A 15,447-nucleotide genomic window follows, 5' to 3' on the forward strand; every position below is an offset into this window, starting at 1 on the left:
TCAAAGCAAAATCGAAGCTCAATATAGTTATTTAGTTTTAGAAGTGAATAGTCAACTGGAGATGTCAAAAAAATACTTCACAAGAATTCAGACTTCTTTTTCAGTTTGATGGCTTTCGGCCCTTCGTATGTACACTTACAAGCGAAAATTGTTACTTTTTTATGTATTTCTCATTTAAATAAATTTTCCTCACAACAGAAAGTTTGAAATTACATCTAAAAGCAGTGATGTGAAACACTATCAAAAAGGGAAAGCATATCTTCTGGTTTGTTTGTTTTTCTAAATCAAAGCTACCGACGTCACGCATTTTTAAACGTTGAAATTATAAAACAGGCAAGATCGCAAAGATTCTAGACGTATGTACACGTTCGAAACTTTTCCTCAAAAACTGCATTGTACGTGCCTTATTTTTCTATCGATGTAATTTAAATTTATCTGATATTTCATATGATGAAATGATATTGTTGATGACAAAGTTCCTGTAAGAATAATGTACGTGCGTTAGATTTTTAAGCCTTATTTTATACGTGTTTAAGAGTCACAAAATATTTTTAATAAAACCAAAACACTCAGAGCACAGCTCTTGAATAGTAGCCTATAATACACTTTATCACAAAGGAAAAACCTTGATAATTATTTTATGATAAAATGTTCATGAGTATAAAATATAACTTTATAATTTTTCATTTTGGCAGATTTTACCCTTTATGTAATATGCTGTAAATCTCTACAATCTTCTTGCATGGCGTCTAAAAGTTAAGCCTACTTGACTTATATTAACTTGGTTCCAAGCACGAGAAGAGATTAATGAGGATCATAAAGAATGTTGAATATTCATGAATTAACCTGAAATAACAATGGCCGTTAGAAAATATTACAACCTTCAAATGGCGATCTCTTATTTTGTATAAACCTAAATATTGAACTAAACAATCTCTTAGACACGCAAGCTATCCCGTACAATAAAAATGACGATGTCAAATGCCATAATTTTCTTAGTTACGCATTTTGAAATCGTAGTAGTCACATAAAATATGTCATCAAATATTAAACTATTAGTACTTTATGTGTCAAACCACGTAAGGTTGTTCACATCAGTAAAGATGTACTACATTTGTTCTGGACTTCATGATCATTGGAGAATGAGTTAGAATGTTTGTGTATTATGTCAATAATACATATTAGGTCATTTTATGCTCAAAGAAAATCAAATAATATCTCATAAATCCTATCACCAGGGCTATGTAAGACATCAGAAGTTTAATTTTTAATTCGGACGAACTCAGCGGTTTGGAGTACAACCGACGTGATAGATTTGTGAGTAACAGCGGGCTATCCCCGTATATCCAAACTCTAATATTGTGGTGAAAAAACGTGAGACGCTTGTCGCCATAGTCGGCCATGTAAATTTTTCTATCGACCAACGCAAGAAACGTAGACAGTGTAGACCTTTGATCGATGTTAACAAAAAAACTTTAATAACAAGCTATACGAAGACAGAAAAATAAAACCGCGTTATACATTCATGTGAAACGTTCTATTCGATAGTTCTTAGAGACCACTTTCCTACATTTCAATTAATTATACAGAACTGTTTATAAAATTACGATGCGGCTTTAGCACTGTTTCATAGAATTCCTAAAGCACAACCGCCATTCCTGTTTCAATGTCTAATATAATAATATTATAAATATGCAGGACTGAAAACTCTCTTCACAAAAACTTTGTATAATTCTCACTAATTTTTGAATTACTGTTCAGTTTTCTAGACAGGGACAGAATGAGATAACAAAAGACTTCTCGATCATGTACGTATCGAAAAGAACTTTTACTGCATTACAGAATAAAATGATTAAACTGTTAAAACGTGAATTGTACCATACTGCAGAACATAGGGTTCACATTCGAGCTTCGTTTGTTTTATTTTAAATGAAAATGTTCTGAGTCGCAGAAAAGTTGTAACAAAAATGAACGAAATGAAAACTTATACTATATTTCTAATACAAATAAAAATGCCTCTTAGTGGCACAGCGGTAACTCTGCAGACTTCCAACGCTATAAATCTGGTTTCAATACCCCATTGTGTAGTTTCATACTTAACTGCAAATATACAAAGCAAAATAAAATCAATATAAACTACGAATTTTATAGTTTATTTAATATTAATTCACGTTATATATTTGTATGTCCGTGAATTCCTTTAACAGTTTTGAAATTAGCAGGACCAAACTGGCAGAGGATGTGTGTACATATATATGTATACATAGTGAGACATCCTACCGGATAAGGGGGGCACTGAAATGCATCCAAGAAGTACTCTAACGCATGATAGGAGTATTAGAATAGGAGTGGACTTGCAGGGTCGCTTAATTCGAATCCATTGTTATATTTTCTGCTCCTGGCTTCTCATTCCGGCAGTGTAGTTTTTGAAACTGTGTCCACAATCCAACTCACAAAGTATCAAACTTTTTACCAATACGTTAATTTGGCACTTGCGTACTTTGAAATGAGAAAAAAAGTGATTTTTTTGCACAATCTGATACATCGTTTTCTGGTCTTTAATAGCAACGTTCAGGTGTGAACTAGTTGTTAACGAAATAAACTATATCGTTAATAGCTACGTTCGAGTGTGAACTAGTTGTTAACGAGGTAGACTATATCATTAATAGCTACGTTCGGGTGTGAACTAGTTGTTAACGAGGTAAACTATATCGTTAATAGCTACGTTCGGGTGTGAACTAGTTGTTAACGAGGTAAACTATATCGCTAATAGCTACGTTCGGGTGTGAACTGGTTGTAAAAAAGGTAGACTATAAAACACAGTGTCTATGATTCGTGTCCATTTGCAATAGAATCACCAAACTCCCGCAATATGGATCCCAGGTGTGTTATAAGACTGAAGGTCACATGTCGCTATTTGATTAATGTAGCCTAAGAGTAGACTGATAATGTTGTTGGCTGCCTGATTTATTTACTTTGTTCGGTTCAAAATTTTCTGCAACTTTGCACGAGTATACAAACATTTCAAACTCTTCACTAAATATTTATTAAAATCACCGATCCCAGAACCTAAGTTTACAAGGTGAGAAACAGCAAAAAAAAGAGCTGCACGTGTAGAGCCTGTCTGTTTGTACTCTCATACTTCTTCCGTTAACATATAGTTTTGTCAAGTGAAATATTTCTTTAAGTGTATGAACTACAGTATTCTTATCATAAACATGTAAATTGCCTTGACCAGATTATTCAATGAAATCTCAATAAACTTGGGATATGTTATTTAAAACAATCACAATAACATATCTTTCAGTGTCATAGCAGTTGTACAAAAGTTCATCAAAAATTATCATTAGAATATAATTATTGAGAACCATATTTAGAAAGTTAAAGAATTGTAAAGAATTCACATTATATTTTAAACGAAATAATAATTCTTTCACCATCCATAACCTTCGAGATAAATATAATTCTTTAAAAATTCTAAATTATACTCATATATTACAAAGAATAAAATAATAGTACAAAGTGTTTAAGTTTTCTATCGACAGTGACGTAAATTCCTTTCACTCTGTGTAAAACATTAGAAAAAGAAACCTTTATTTATTCCAACAATGTATCCCGATACAGCTACAGAGTTTGTATTCATCCGTTCGTCAACTTTAGGCCTATTATCATTTCCTCGATTAAATGTCTAATGACCTGAACTATGTTTGCACATAGAACATTTTATTGAAACGGATTGTTATGCCGTGCTAAGCATCCATATCTAATGAGTTTTCTATTTCAACTCGTTTGTATGAAAAAAAAGGTTTTGAAAAAATATAACATTTATTTTTATCGTGTAATTAGTTTCAAGATGTAATGTTATACTTTCATGAAAAAAGAATTTGTAATCATAAAATAAACTCTGTGAATCCAATATTACATTAATTGGATAACTGTTTGTTTACAAGCAAAATCTTTTTTTCATTCATGTTGTTTTTTATAAAAGTCTAAAAAGCAAAAAAACAGGTTGTTTTCCTTAATATAATTAATTTTGCGAACCTATAAAAGCGAGACAGGCACAATTACCTACATAAGTAAAAGTAAATAAATGTTGCAGTTCTGCTTTGAAACAAAAATTCAATTCAACCAGGACATAGCTTGAATCTGAGTCTTTCTCAAAGAATATGCTGCAGTTTTCCTCTTCCCAGATGGCTAATATGCGAGATTCTCGTTGCGAGAAAGTAATTAGCCTCTGTTAGTTCAGAGGTTCGTCAGACAGTAGACCACACAGAAAAACTGCGATAATTTCGTAACTTAGAACGAACAGACTGTTTGGTAACGTCGTTAGTAGCTAGGATGGTGGTCTGGATGTATTGTAAACATATGGAACACAGATTTCGTTAAAGCCATACAAAGTAGAAGAAAGGAAATGAGTCGCATCTTATAAGTCGGTTAATCAATCTCACTGGACAACAGGTCAACTGGGATTATTAACAATTGACGAAGTACTACCAGTACACTACAACCTAATTTGGATGTATTCTGTAAGAGAGTTGTGTTACAAAATGAAAATGTCAGTCTTCACAGTCACTTCTTTTAATGCAACCAAACATCTCACTTTCAATTTTTAATTGGCTGACAGAATGAGCTGACATGTTCGAACACAGTACGACTTTTGTTATTAACATCAACAGCAAAACGAACGTCCTCACTTATTCAATCACCCTCAAAGTAAATTCTCGTTAACAGGATTCATACACACAGATTACTCTTAATTTATATAAATCTACGGCAATATTTCTAACAAATCAGCAAAGTGGACTCATTTTATAGAAGTCGTCATTCACAATTGTGAGTGAATGGCGTGACAAGCTTATATAAAGAAAACATAGACATCACAACTCTTTAAGCATTTCTTTGGTAAAGATTCAAATCATTATTTTTTTTAGCATTATCTGTATAACAAGGGATTATTAAGGTATCTGTGACAATATAATATCAAAAAAACTAAATTAGTGAGTTTAATTCTGTAAGACAAACGTCTAGAGGTCTACAATATGAGCGAAAAACGTAAATCTAAATGATGTAAATATAAGATATGAATATAAACGGACAGTTTTACATTTTACTATTACGGTGTAACATTGCATTAACCTAACCTGAAATGTGAGAAACACAAAGTAATAATTACCAAAATGTTAAGACTGCATTTGCTCAGCCAGACTACCACAAAATAAACAGCCAGCTTCAAATCAAATCTTTAAAATTACAAAGTACGTTATCAGTAAAAATGAGTCCACTTTGCAACATGTTTTACCACATTGTCGCATCAAACTCGACGGCACCAAAGCAACTTTTGTGATAGCACACCAGCTGTAAGAGAATCTCCAGTTTTGATATCTTTAAACTAGTGAAGTATACACACAGTAATCAATCGAAAATGTTATAAAAATGTTGTAAGGAAAGATGTTTCGGAGTTTTTACATAAGGAAGATAATGGAAATATTATTGTATTAAACCAGATAGTTTTATTGCAAGAAACTAAAGAATATCAATGGCTGTTCATTTTTCACAGTTAATAAAACAGAAACTTCGATGAACAATGCTAACCACATCAAATTTCAAATCAATAAACAAGTCAAAACGTATACCAGCCGTCTTGTTGTTGTGATATAAAGGCTGTATTTGTATCTATGGCAGTACTATTTATATAAATTGCCTCCTTTTGAAATACACTAATGACAGGGAAGGCAGGCGGGTAGCGGCACTTTAGCACCTAGACGAAGGAATTGATTATTATTCTTATAACGCACGTACAATTGAAAGTGCGGTAAATATTCAATATCTTAACGATTTGAATTTGTCTCTTCCACACAAGAGAATGTAAGGAATTGAGATGTGAAATAGGACAAACTACAACAAGGTTTTCCAAAATTGTTCCTGGCGCAAAATGAAAACAAAAGAAAAAACGTGTAGAATCTATCCCTGTCATATATATGAAATAAATAGTTCTTTTTACATGTTAATACTTTACTAAAGGAAAAATATGACATAAATGTTATTATCTAGTGAAACAGTTTAGACACAGATTAAAAATAAGTTGAGTTTTCCTTTTAGTGAATGTATACGATCAAGGGCTATCATAAGGAACATTTGTTATATTTCATTACTTACGTGATAATTTGTTTCTTGAATTGCGTGCGAGGCTAATCGAGGGTATCTATGCTAGACGTTCCGAATTTAAAAGGATAAAGTTCAAGGAAGAAGGTTAGTCAACACCACTCAACACCACTTTTGTAGCATACTCTAAACGAACAGTGCATTTGGTGGTCACATTATAACTTTTCCACAGATGAAAGGTGTAAGGTATTTGAAAATGATATTTAAACATATGAAGCGCAAATTGCAAGGTAAGAACTCTAAAGACCAAACTCTTAGTGACCCGGCATGACTATGGCACATGACTCGCAATCTGAAAATCACAAGTTTGAATACCCATCCGACCAAGAATGTTCGCCCTTTCAGCTGCGAGGACGCTATAATGCAACAGTCAACACTATTATTCGTTGGTAAAAGAGTACACCAAAAGTTGACAGTGCGTGTTGATGACTAACTACCTTACCTCTAGTATTTCACTGCTAAATTAGGGACGGCTAGCTAGGATACACCTCGTGTATCCTCAAACCAAACTATTAATCATCTACGAAAAGGATTAACTTTTTTTTTAAAACATCAAACTATGTGTATGAATAGCGTAAAGTCTAATGCTACTTAGTCTGACAAATACACCTCGGAGGATAGAAATATCAAAACGTCGTTGGTAAGAAATATGATAACTGTATAAAAAAGAGTAAAATATTTTTACACTTTACTCAACCAGTAAGTTTGGAAATTATATTTGTCGACAAAAGTCGTCAAAAAAGTATAGACAGAAGGACAAATATTAAATTTAAGTAAAATTGAAACACATCGTAACTCGAATTCATCATTTAAAGTTCTAAATGAATGTAATTGAATAATTAGTAGCATACAATACATTTATATAATCTGAAACTTGAAAAAAATTTACAGATTATCACATACAATAACTACAACAAAATTTATTATTGCAAATAATTAAGTTTCACATCATTTTTGACAAGGTAAAGGTGTTGCCCAGGTTCTTTCCAGAGTGTGCTGCCACCTGGACGCACTTTAAAATATCATGCATGGCATTTTGCCAAGTGACCTCTCATGAGCACTCGGGCCCCTCAAGAATTATTTCTAGCTAATTTTATTCATTACTCTGCTCTTAGTATTCTCTTATACCTTACGTCTTAGTTAAAACATTTTAGTTCAGCTTTCCTTAGACAAACACGTTTACATGAAGAGTTAGCACGAATGAGGATATAAAGTCAAACATACAGAGTCACCTCCAGAGAAGAAATGTCAACGTCCTAGAAAACGTTTGACACTATCTAGTCTGGAGTGCTACATCATCTTGTTATCTTTATAATGCACATTTTCGTATACCTAGTTGTCAAAAGAAGGGTAAAAAAGAATGGATTTGTGTTCTTCGCCAGCGACATTCAATATTCAGATTAAAAGAGATATTCCCAACCTATTCGGGTTACTAAAAGTATATAGAAATTACTATATAATATTCGTGTTAAGAAACACTTTGTTACACTGAATTATATTTGCATAGGACAGGAATAAAACACTATGAGTCGTTTTGCTGCCATCATGTTAATTAAAACTAGTAAAAACTTCTTCCAAAGAACAGTAGTATTGGTTTGAAACCGCTGTACCGCTGTGATTGTTTCATTAATGAGAAAAGCACTATTCAGAAATTTGTAACTAGTGTAACAATAATTATTAATGTTAGATAATATCAATGAATACGTTCCTTAACCTTGGCGCTAAAGACCACGAACTTTATATTGAGTAATAGTGTCTTCTATGTGAAAAATGTACCGTGTTATCACATCGAATAGAAATGTATTAAACTTTCCAGGTCTGAATTCGAGAAAACACAAAATAGAAAGGAACTATCACAAACATATTAGCCATTTATACAAATATAATATCCACATTTAAAAAACATTATATCAAATGATAGGCCTTCTGTGTTCAACACATTTAAAAATTAAACGTGGAAGAACTATGATTATTTTGCTGGTAACTTTCACCATGATACTCTTCCATTAAAAAAAATTGCGTTTTGAAAATATGAGACAGCTTCCCAATTTATCATGGTAAAAATTGCAGTATGTCTACTAGCTTTTTACTTCTACAGCATTCAGTTTTGATAAACCATAAGAACGTTATCGCCATACTCATTGTGAAAAATATCTAAATTGAGCACTCACAAATATTGTCTTTCTTTTTCCTGACTTGAACAACGATTTAAGTATATTACAAAATAGAAAACATGAACTCACAAATAAAGAGACTAAGAAATAGTATATCGAACAGCTTCAGAATGTGTACTTACCTGACTTTCAAAACAACTCGTAGATATTAATGTGTAGGAAATACGGATTATTTGAAAAGGAAAATCGAACAGAAATATATAATGTGTAAAGAAAATAAATGGCCACTCCTAAGAGTCGCACTCTCACTTAATAACCATTACATGGCTGACTAGTGTTGTTGTTATGTTCAGTTTCCAAACAAAAACAGTTCTTTTTCATTCCTTCATGGATCAATGTTAATGATGCTAAGGCTGTGATACAGTCAAACCCTATAAACTAATGCATATGTTTATGTCGTCATATGATGATTGAACCTGTTTAACTTTATTTGTTAAACTGTCTCATTATTTATTACCGTCACCGAATTCCTACACAATCAGACAGTCTGGTCAAACCTGATTTCAATCAGTACGGGCAAAACAAGCCTTTTAGATGTTGCTGTTATTTGGGACAGACCATACATGTTTAACTACTTTCTACCATTAGCCAGTTTGTATAGAAAGACCTCAAATGTTCAATACACTTTTTAAATAAAGTATAACAAATCTACATAACAAAAGCTAAGTCAAACGATATTCTTGTTTTTTTTTAGTAAATTAACATGGAAAACAACCAATGACAAGTAGGCTGAGAACCATGTCTGTGATCTCTAGTTATATATTATGGCAAACTGCCCAAACAAGATTATCGGTGATTTGCAGTTAGCTCTTTGTTTACAAAACTGACAAACAATTGCATCGTTTATGTTTCGTTATATTGTAATGATAACAATGATACGATTTTTAAACACGCTTCTGTCTGTCCTGCTGCACATGTGTTAGATTGTTATTGTTTTTAGAACAAAATTACACATTGGACTATCTATACTCTGTGCACAGTGACGAATCGAGGCCGATATCTTAGGGTTGTAGGTTCGTTAACTTACCGCTGGCCCATCGGGGTATCAGACAGATCGGATGCCAATAACAATGACAAACTAATCAAACAAACCTCTTCAAAATCAGTAATAAGATCGTACGGTAAAAAAAAAAAAATTAAACAAGCATATGCAATATGTTTATATGTTAACAATCACAAAGAGCTTAAATCACCTTTCTTATGGTAACAACATTGTGTGACAGCAACTATAAGAGACAACTTCAAGAAATGTCATCGGAATAAATAATAAAAGCAACATCTACGGTAAAAGCTTAAACGAACGTTACTACCATTAGTAACTAATGAACTTTGATTAGAATTGTAACAAAAAGTACAGAAAATATCTTTTTTTTATATCTAACTGATAAAAATATTTGACAACTATAGCAAAAGTTTAAATGGCTTACTTCGTCACAAATACAATGTGTACACCAAACACAATGGTGAACAGGTCAATCGATCTACTTTGTAACCTTTTGTAATTTCGTTGGCAAAATAATTAGCTAAGAAATGAAACGATCCTCTGTATTGAATTACAAAACATACATGGTAATTACAATGGTAAAACGTCATTCACCTTTCTTTATCTTGCCTTGCAGTGAACTTGGATACCAGAAATGATGCTGAAATCTTCATTCAAATGAACAATCCTTGATGACTTTATTCTACTGCGTGTAGGTAACATTTAGTACACCAACCAAAAACTGATAAACACTGATAGACATACAATGCATTTATAGATTTGTCGACCTACAAATATAATAGCTGGTAACTCGTCAAGATTTGATATGATATTTTTAACAAAAAACTTTCAAAACACTATTTTCAAAAAGGTCGGCAACACACTCAACACTTTAGACGCATGAGAATAATTTGAATGTTATGTAAAAATATTCAAACACTATTGGTTAGTTCATCCTACAAAAATGTGCATAGATTGTTCTCAGGTTGACATTTAGGTAGGAAACTATCATTGCCAGAACTACAATACAGTGTATGACATTACATTTCTATCTGATATATATAATAAGATAATTAACAGGAAACAACAGAAGAAAAATGTCCTACCTTGACACTAGCAATAGGTCTGTAGCCAAACCCGTCTTGAGTTGCTGGGTTAGCTTCAATGGTAACCCCAGAAAGGGTCAGAGACCGACCGTTGTCCCCTTGCTGCTGCAGGAGTACCTCGACCTGGCTTACTGACTAAAGTTTGACTGTTCGCTCTTGCAATTCACAAGTAGAAGTGGAAACTTAAGTGCGCATATCAAAGGTAGGTTGCTTTCCGAGGTGCACTGAGCTTCTGAATAGACTCGCGCACACGGAGATAATATGGCATTGAAGTTTCCTCTAAAATGTTAGCTTGAGCCTCTCGGCAAACCCCGCGACTACACCAGCGCCGTCTCGCTTTCTGACTGAACACGCACATGCGCAGGCAAGTTCTGAACGCCGACTGTTTACTGGCGCCGCTCTGGAAGGCCTTGAGTAAAGTTTGGAGGGACCTTGCCACGAATTGCATGTGTCCTGGGGCACAAAGCATCTTGGAGAAAACGGGTCTCTGCCTGACGCACGTGTTTTTTTTTCTGTTTGACTCACGCCATTCACGTGCCTTGCTCAAGCCCATTGGTATTAAAAATGTTCACTTGATAATCACCTCAAAAAGTCGCATATTATCTCAAGATTTTTCAGTTGTTGTATAGTTAAATTTTTACCACAAAGAAGAAACACATTTTACAGTATACTGTTAACAATATAATAAATAGAGGTTATATATACATATATAGCGACAAAAGAAAGACATGTTGAAGAAAAACATGCATGCTTTTTATTGTTTTCATCCAACTTTGTCAGAACTTGTCTGTCTCTTACTGTCTTCCATCCAACTTTATCAGAACTTGTCTCTCTTACTGTCTTCTATCAAACTTTGTCAGAACTTGTCTCTCTTACTGTCTTCCATCAAACTTTATCAAAACTTGCCTCCTTTACTTTCTTCTAACAAACTTTGTCAGAACTTGTCTGTCTCGTACTGTCTTCTATCAACCTTTGTCAGAACTTCCATATCTCTTACTGCCTTCCATCCAACTGTGTAAAGACTTGCATGCCTCCTACTGTCTTCCATCCAATTTTTCCAGAACTTGTATTCGTTTTTCACTGTATTTTCTCAAACTTTAGTAAAACCTGTAAGTCTCTCATACGTCCAACATCTAGCTGTAGCAGAAATTGCACGTTTTTCGTGATTTCAGTATTTAACAGAAACTGTATATTTCTCCTAATACTATTAAAGTGGTTACAAGTCTTGCCTGTTATAAAATATGCACAATATTGTATTACTCTGCATTACCTAATTTGGTCAAAATCTGTACGCTTTTCATATTGTTGATTGCCAAACTTGAAGATAAATTGTATACCTCTTCTAATGATTCCTATTCTTTAACGGTAACATTCTTTAATACATAACTCTGGCAAAATATACAGGCCTTTCTTATTGTGTACTAACTACATAATTTATTTATTATTATTTTCATTAACAGTAATTGTTATACTATTTGACGCGCATACCAATGTCATTACTTTTTATCTATTGTTTATTAAAATAATAATGTTATAAAGATTATTTTGTATTTTAACTTAATATATATATACATATTTAGAATTAATCTAAATCTCTTAAACTGGCCGAACTTTGTGAGATATTATTAGGATTATGGGCAAAAATATCTTTAACAGCGAAGGTACCCAATTGATGAAACAGTTCTTTCTAATTTTTATAAGCAGGAACGTGAGTAATGTATATTTACTTAGATATACAAATTTCCATGTTGAATTTTCGTTTTGCTAAAGGTACTTAACTTCCTGTGATCGGAAGTTAACTTTAATTAAATTGACAGAACTTTTGCACTTATGGTTTACTATAACATTTCAGCTGAACCTGTATACTTACCTCCCTTACATTTCTTATCAAATGTGAATAGAATTTCTCTTGCTGCACACTGTCAAACTTTGACAGAAATTTTGTGCCACTTAATCATTTGTTAATTAATGTGTAAACCACCATTTAATGGTCGTTTCACTCTTACAGAATGTGTACGTCTATCATCCTATCCAGTGTTTTATCTTGACAGAATTTAAATGTCGTTTATATAACGAGCAGTGTTACATTGTCATAGAATTCGTATAACTATTATATTATTTAGAATTGCACTTGAACAAAAAGTTGCTTTCTTCTAATATTGTTTAAAGTTTCGTCATGAGAAAACAAAAATTATTTTGTTGCGTGTGACAAACGGTTGAATGTGTGTAATATTGTCCGTTTTAACACTTTAGTGGAATTGTATTATCATATCACTATCTACTTCAGCACACGAAGGTGCTTACATATATAACAACTTTATTATTTCATTTTGACAGTACTTGCATTATTCTAATATTATCTACAGTTTCTACTTGGGAGAACTACTGAGACTGTTTTACTATGTACTGTTAAACTGCTCCAGAAATTGTGTAACTATAAAATTCTCTGGTTTTATGTGCAGTTATAATACTTGATAACTTCCATACGTTAGCGTATTTATATATCCGTGATAGTGTATAGGATATGATGATACACCAAATAACATAAACATGCAAAACGGTTACAATGAAACTGATTTTTCTCTTTCAATATCTTATTGATACGAACCACGATGTGCAGGCTTACGAAATAATTTTGTTAATGTTAACACTGTTAACATTGTTTGTTCACCAATCACTTCTTGTTCTTATATGATTTCCAATAAGAATGTTTTAAAATTACTGAGCCAACTTTCTCAAACTCGTAGTTTTCTAATATATATCAATTCTTTGAATATATATGAAACAAAATTGTGTTGAATAGGAAGGACAGCTTATACTTCACTTTGCTTCAGCCAAGTACAAATTAATAGAATTCTACTGAAAAATATTTTGAATACGAAAGAAGCTTGTTGAAATACACAGCAACCTAAAGCTGGCTTACTTTAAGTAATACTTTGTCGGAACAAATCAATTTACTCTGTTATGTTTGTTATCCCAGCTTTGTTAGCAGAGCTGAACACCTTCGTTGAGAAACGAAGTTCACCAATTAGGGAAATTCTTCGTGGTAGATCGTCATTCAACCTTGATCAAGATTGTACTTGTATTTTATAATCCTCCGATGTAACGTCTAAGAGAACTTCTTATTGAATGCATGGATTAACAAGTTCTTTGTAAGTTACATTAATGATATTGGTTTATCAACAACGGGATTTTCAACATATGTAAAGCGTGCCTGTTATTTGTTTTTTTTCATTAATGAAACAAGACGAGGTAATGAGTTGAAAGTCATGACTTCAACATGTTTTACAATCATTTATTTATAGTTTATACAGAGTAATTAAGAAACTCAACTTGGAATGTTTAAAGGTGCATTTTCATGGATTTAATTAACATTTATTTTTTTCTACGCATATAATGTTTATATTTTATTTAACTATAACAATACAATACAAATTAGAAGTTTTAACGTATAATAAAAATGGGATGATTTTAATTAGGTTTCTACTAGTCAGTTTAATTTCATTTGATTTTCATTTACATTTGTTTGTTTTTGAATTTCGCGCAAAGCTACACGAGGGCTATCTATGATAGCCGACCCTAATTTAGCAGTGTGAGACTAGAGGGAAGGCAGCGAGTCATCACCACCCACCGCCAACTCTTGGGCTACTCCTTTACCAACGAATAGTTGGATTGACCGTCACATTATAACGCCCCCACGGCTGAAAGGACGAGCATGTTTGGCGCGACGGGGATGCGAACCAGCGACCCTCAGATTACGAGTCGCACGCCTTAACACGCTTGACCATGCCGGGTCCCTCTCATTTATGAATTGTGAATGAAATAAACTAGTAATAAAAGCTCAGTTTAAAAAAAGCAACTTATAATTTTATTGCGGTCAGCAGGTGAAGCTACTGGATGACACATGATTTAAAAGTATTTTAATGGTAAAAATATATTGTTCTGATATTGATGGAATTTCTATATTTAACGACAATTTAATAAATTTTCACCTCATATGCAAATATATTATGATTAAATGTTTTATTTCATTGTGTTTGTTTAATGCTAAATCATGTGATATTAATATCACTGTCATTTATTTGTTTGTGAATTTCATGGTTATCGTGCTGAATTAGTTAAGGTTACAAATAGTTTTCAATACAAAGCTATATTGCATGAGCTCTTAAAATATATGTACGGTAATGGAAATAACTACGGAAACACAAGTGATTTACAAACAAGAGTCACAACAATGTTTTATGTCAAGCAGATAATGGATTGATTAGTAGAAAAAGAAAGAACATATATCACACAAAAAAGCGAATACATTTCAGCAGTGTACGATTATGGAAATTTATTTCAAACGTCCTGTATTGCTCGTCAAACGTTGTTAAGTTTGGTTGTTTTCTGAGCTTCTTAGATGCGTTTACTTACGCCCATGCAATCTCAATAATGTTAATATTGATATTTAATACGAAGGATCCAATCCAACAACTTCTTTGCTGCCAAAATATCGTTGCTTGGTGAAAAATAAATTCCCACCAAATTAGTGTGTTCCTAGAGAATAATGGCATTATTATATTTTTATTATTATGCCTCTCGATTCCATGAAGGAACATAGGGCCGCAATCGCTTGCGGATTCATTAACAGGCTGGCTTTTTAAGTGAGCAGATTGTTAGCCTACTGCACAACCCCCAACCAGGAGGAGAAACCTGAGCCGTCCCTAATTTTGCAGTGTAAGACTAGAGGGAAGGCAGCTAGTCATCACATCACCACCCACCGCCAACTCTTGGCTACTCTTGTACCAACGAATAGTGGGATTGACCGTCACATTATAACGCCCCCACGGCTGAAAGGGCGACCATGTTTAGCGCGACGCGGATGCGAACCCGCGACCCTCGGATTACGAGTCGCACGCCTAACACGCTCGGCCATACCGGGCACGAATAATGGCATGAAACGTCAAAACTCCTTTTCTTCGTCGTTACAACGGTTTCCCCATACTAATTATTGTTTAATCCCCTTTCCCTCGCCGTTTCC

The 15,447-nt window shown here is 33.3% G+C and overlaps 1 protein-coding gene across 7 annotated transcripts in view; it reads right to left on the reverse strand.

The window, feature by feature from the left end:
- Positions 1–10,770, reverse strand: part of LOC143230877 (irregular chiasm C-roughest protein-like) — a 61,615-nt gene extending 50,845 nt beyond the window's left edge. For 5 of the 7 annotated variants that reach the window (XM_076465165.1, XM_076465159.1, XM_076465163.1 and 2 more), the window contains exon 1: positions 10,425–10,768. The gene's annotated coding sequence lies outside the window, so the exon portion shown is untranslated. Of the gene's footprint in view, positions 1–10,424 lie in introns of all 7 variants that reach the window. The other 2 variants (XM_076465167.1, XM_076465166.1) reach the window with 2 other exon arrangements.
- Positions 10,771–15,447: the final 4,677 nt, after the last annotated feature.

This window comes from Tachypleus tridentatus, chromosome 10 (assembly GCF_004210375.1).
Source record: "Tachypleus tridentatus isolate NWPU-2018 chromosome 10, ASM421037v1, whole genome shotgun sequence".
NCBI classification, from domain to species: Eukaryota; Metazoa; Arthropoda; class Merostomata; order Xiphosura; family Limulidae; genus Tachypleus; species Tachypleus tridentatus.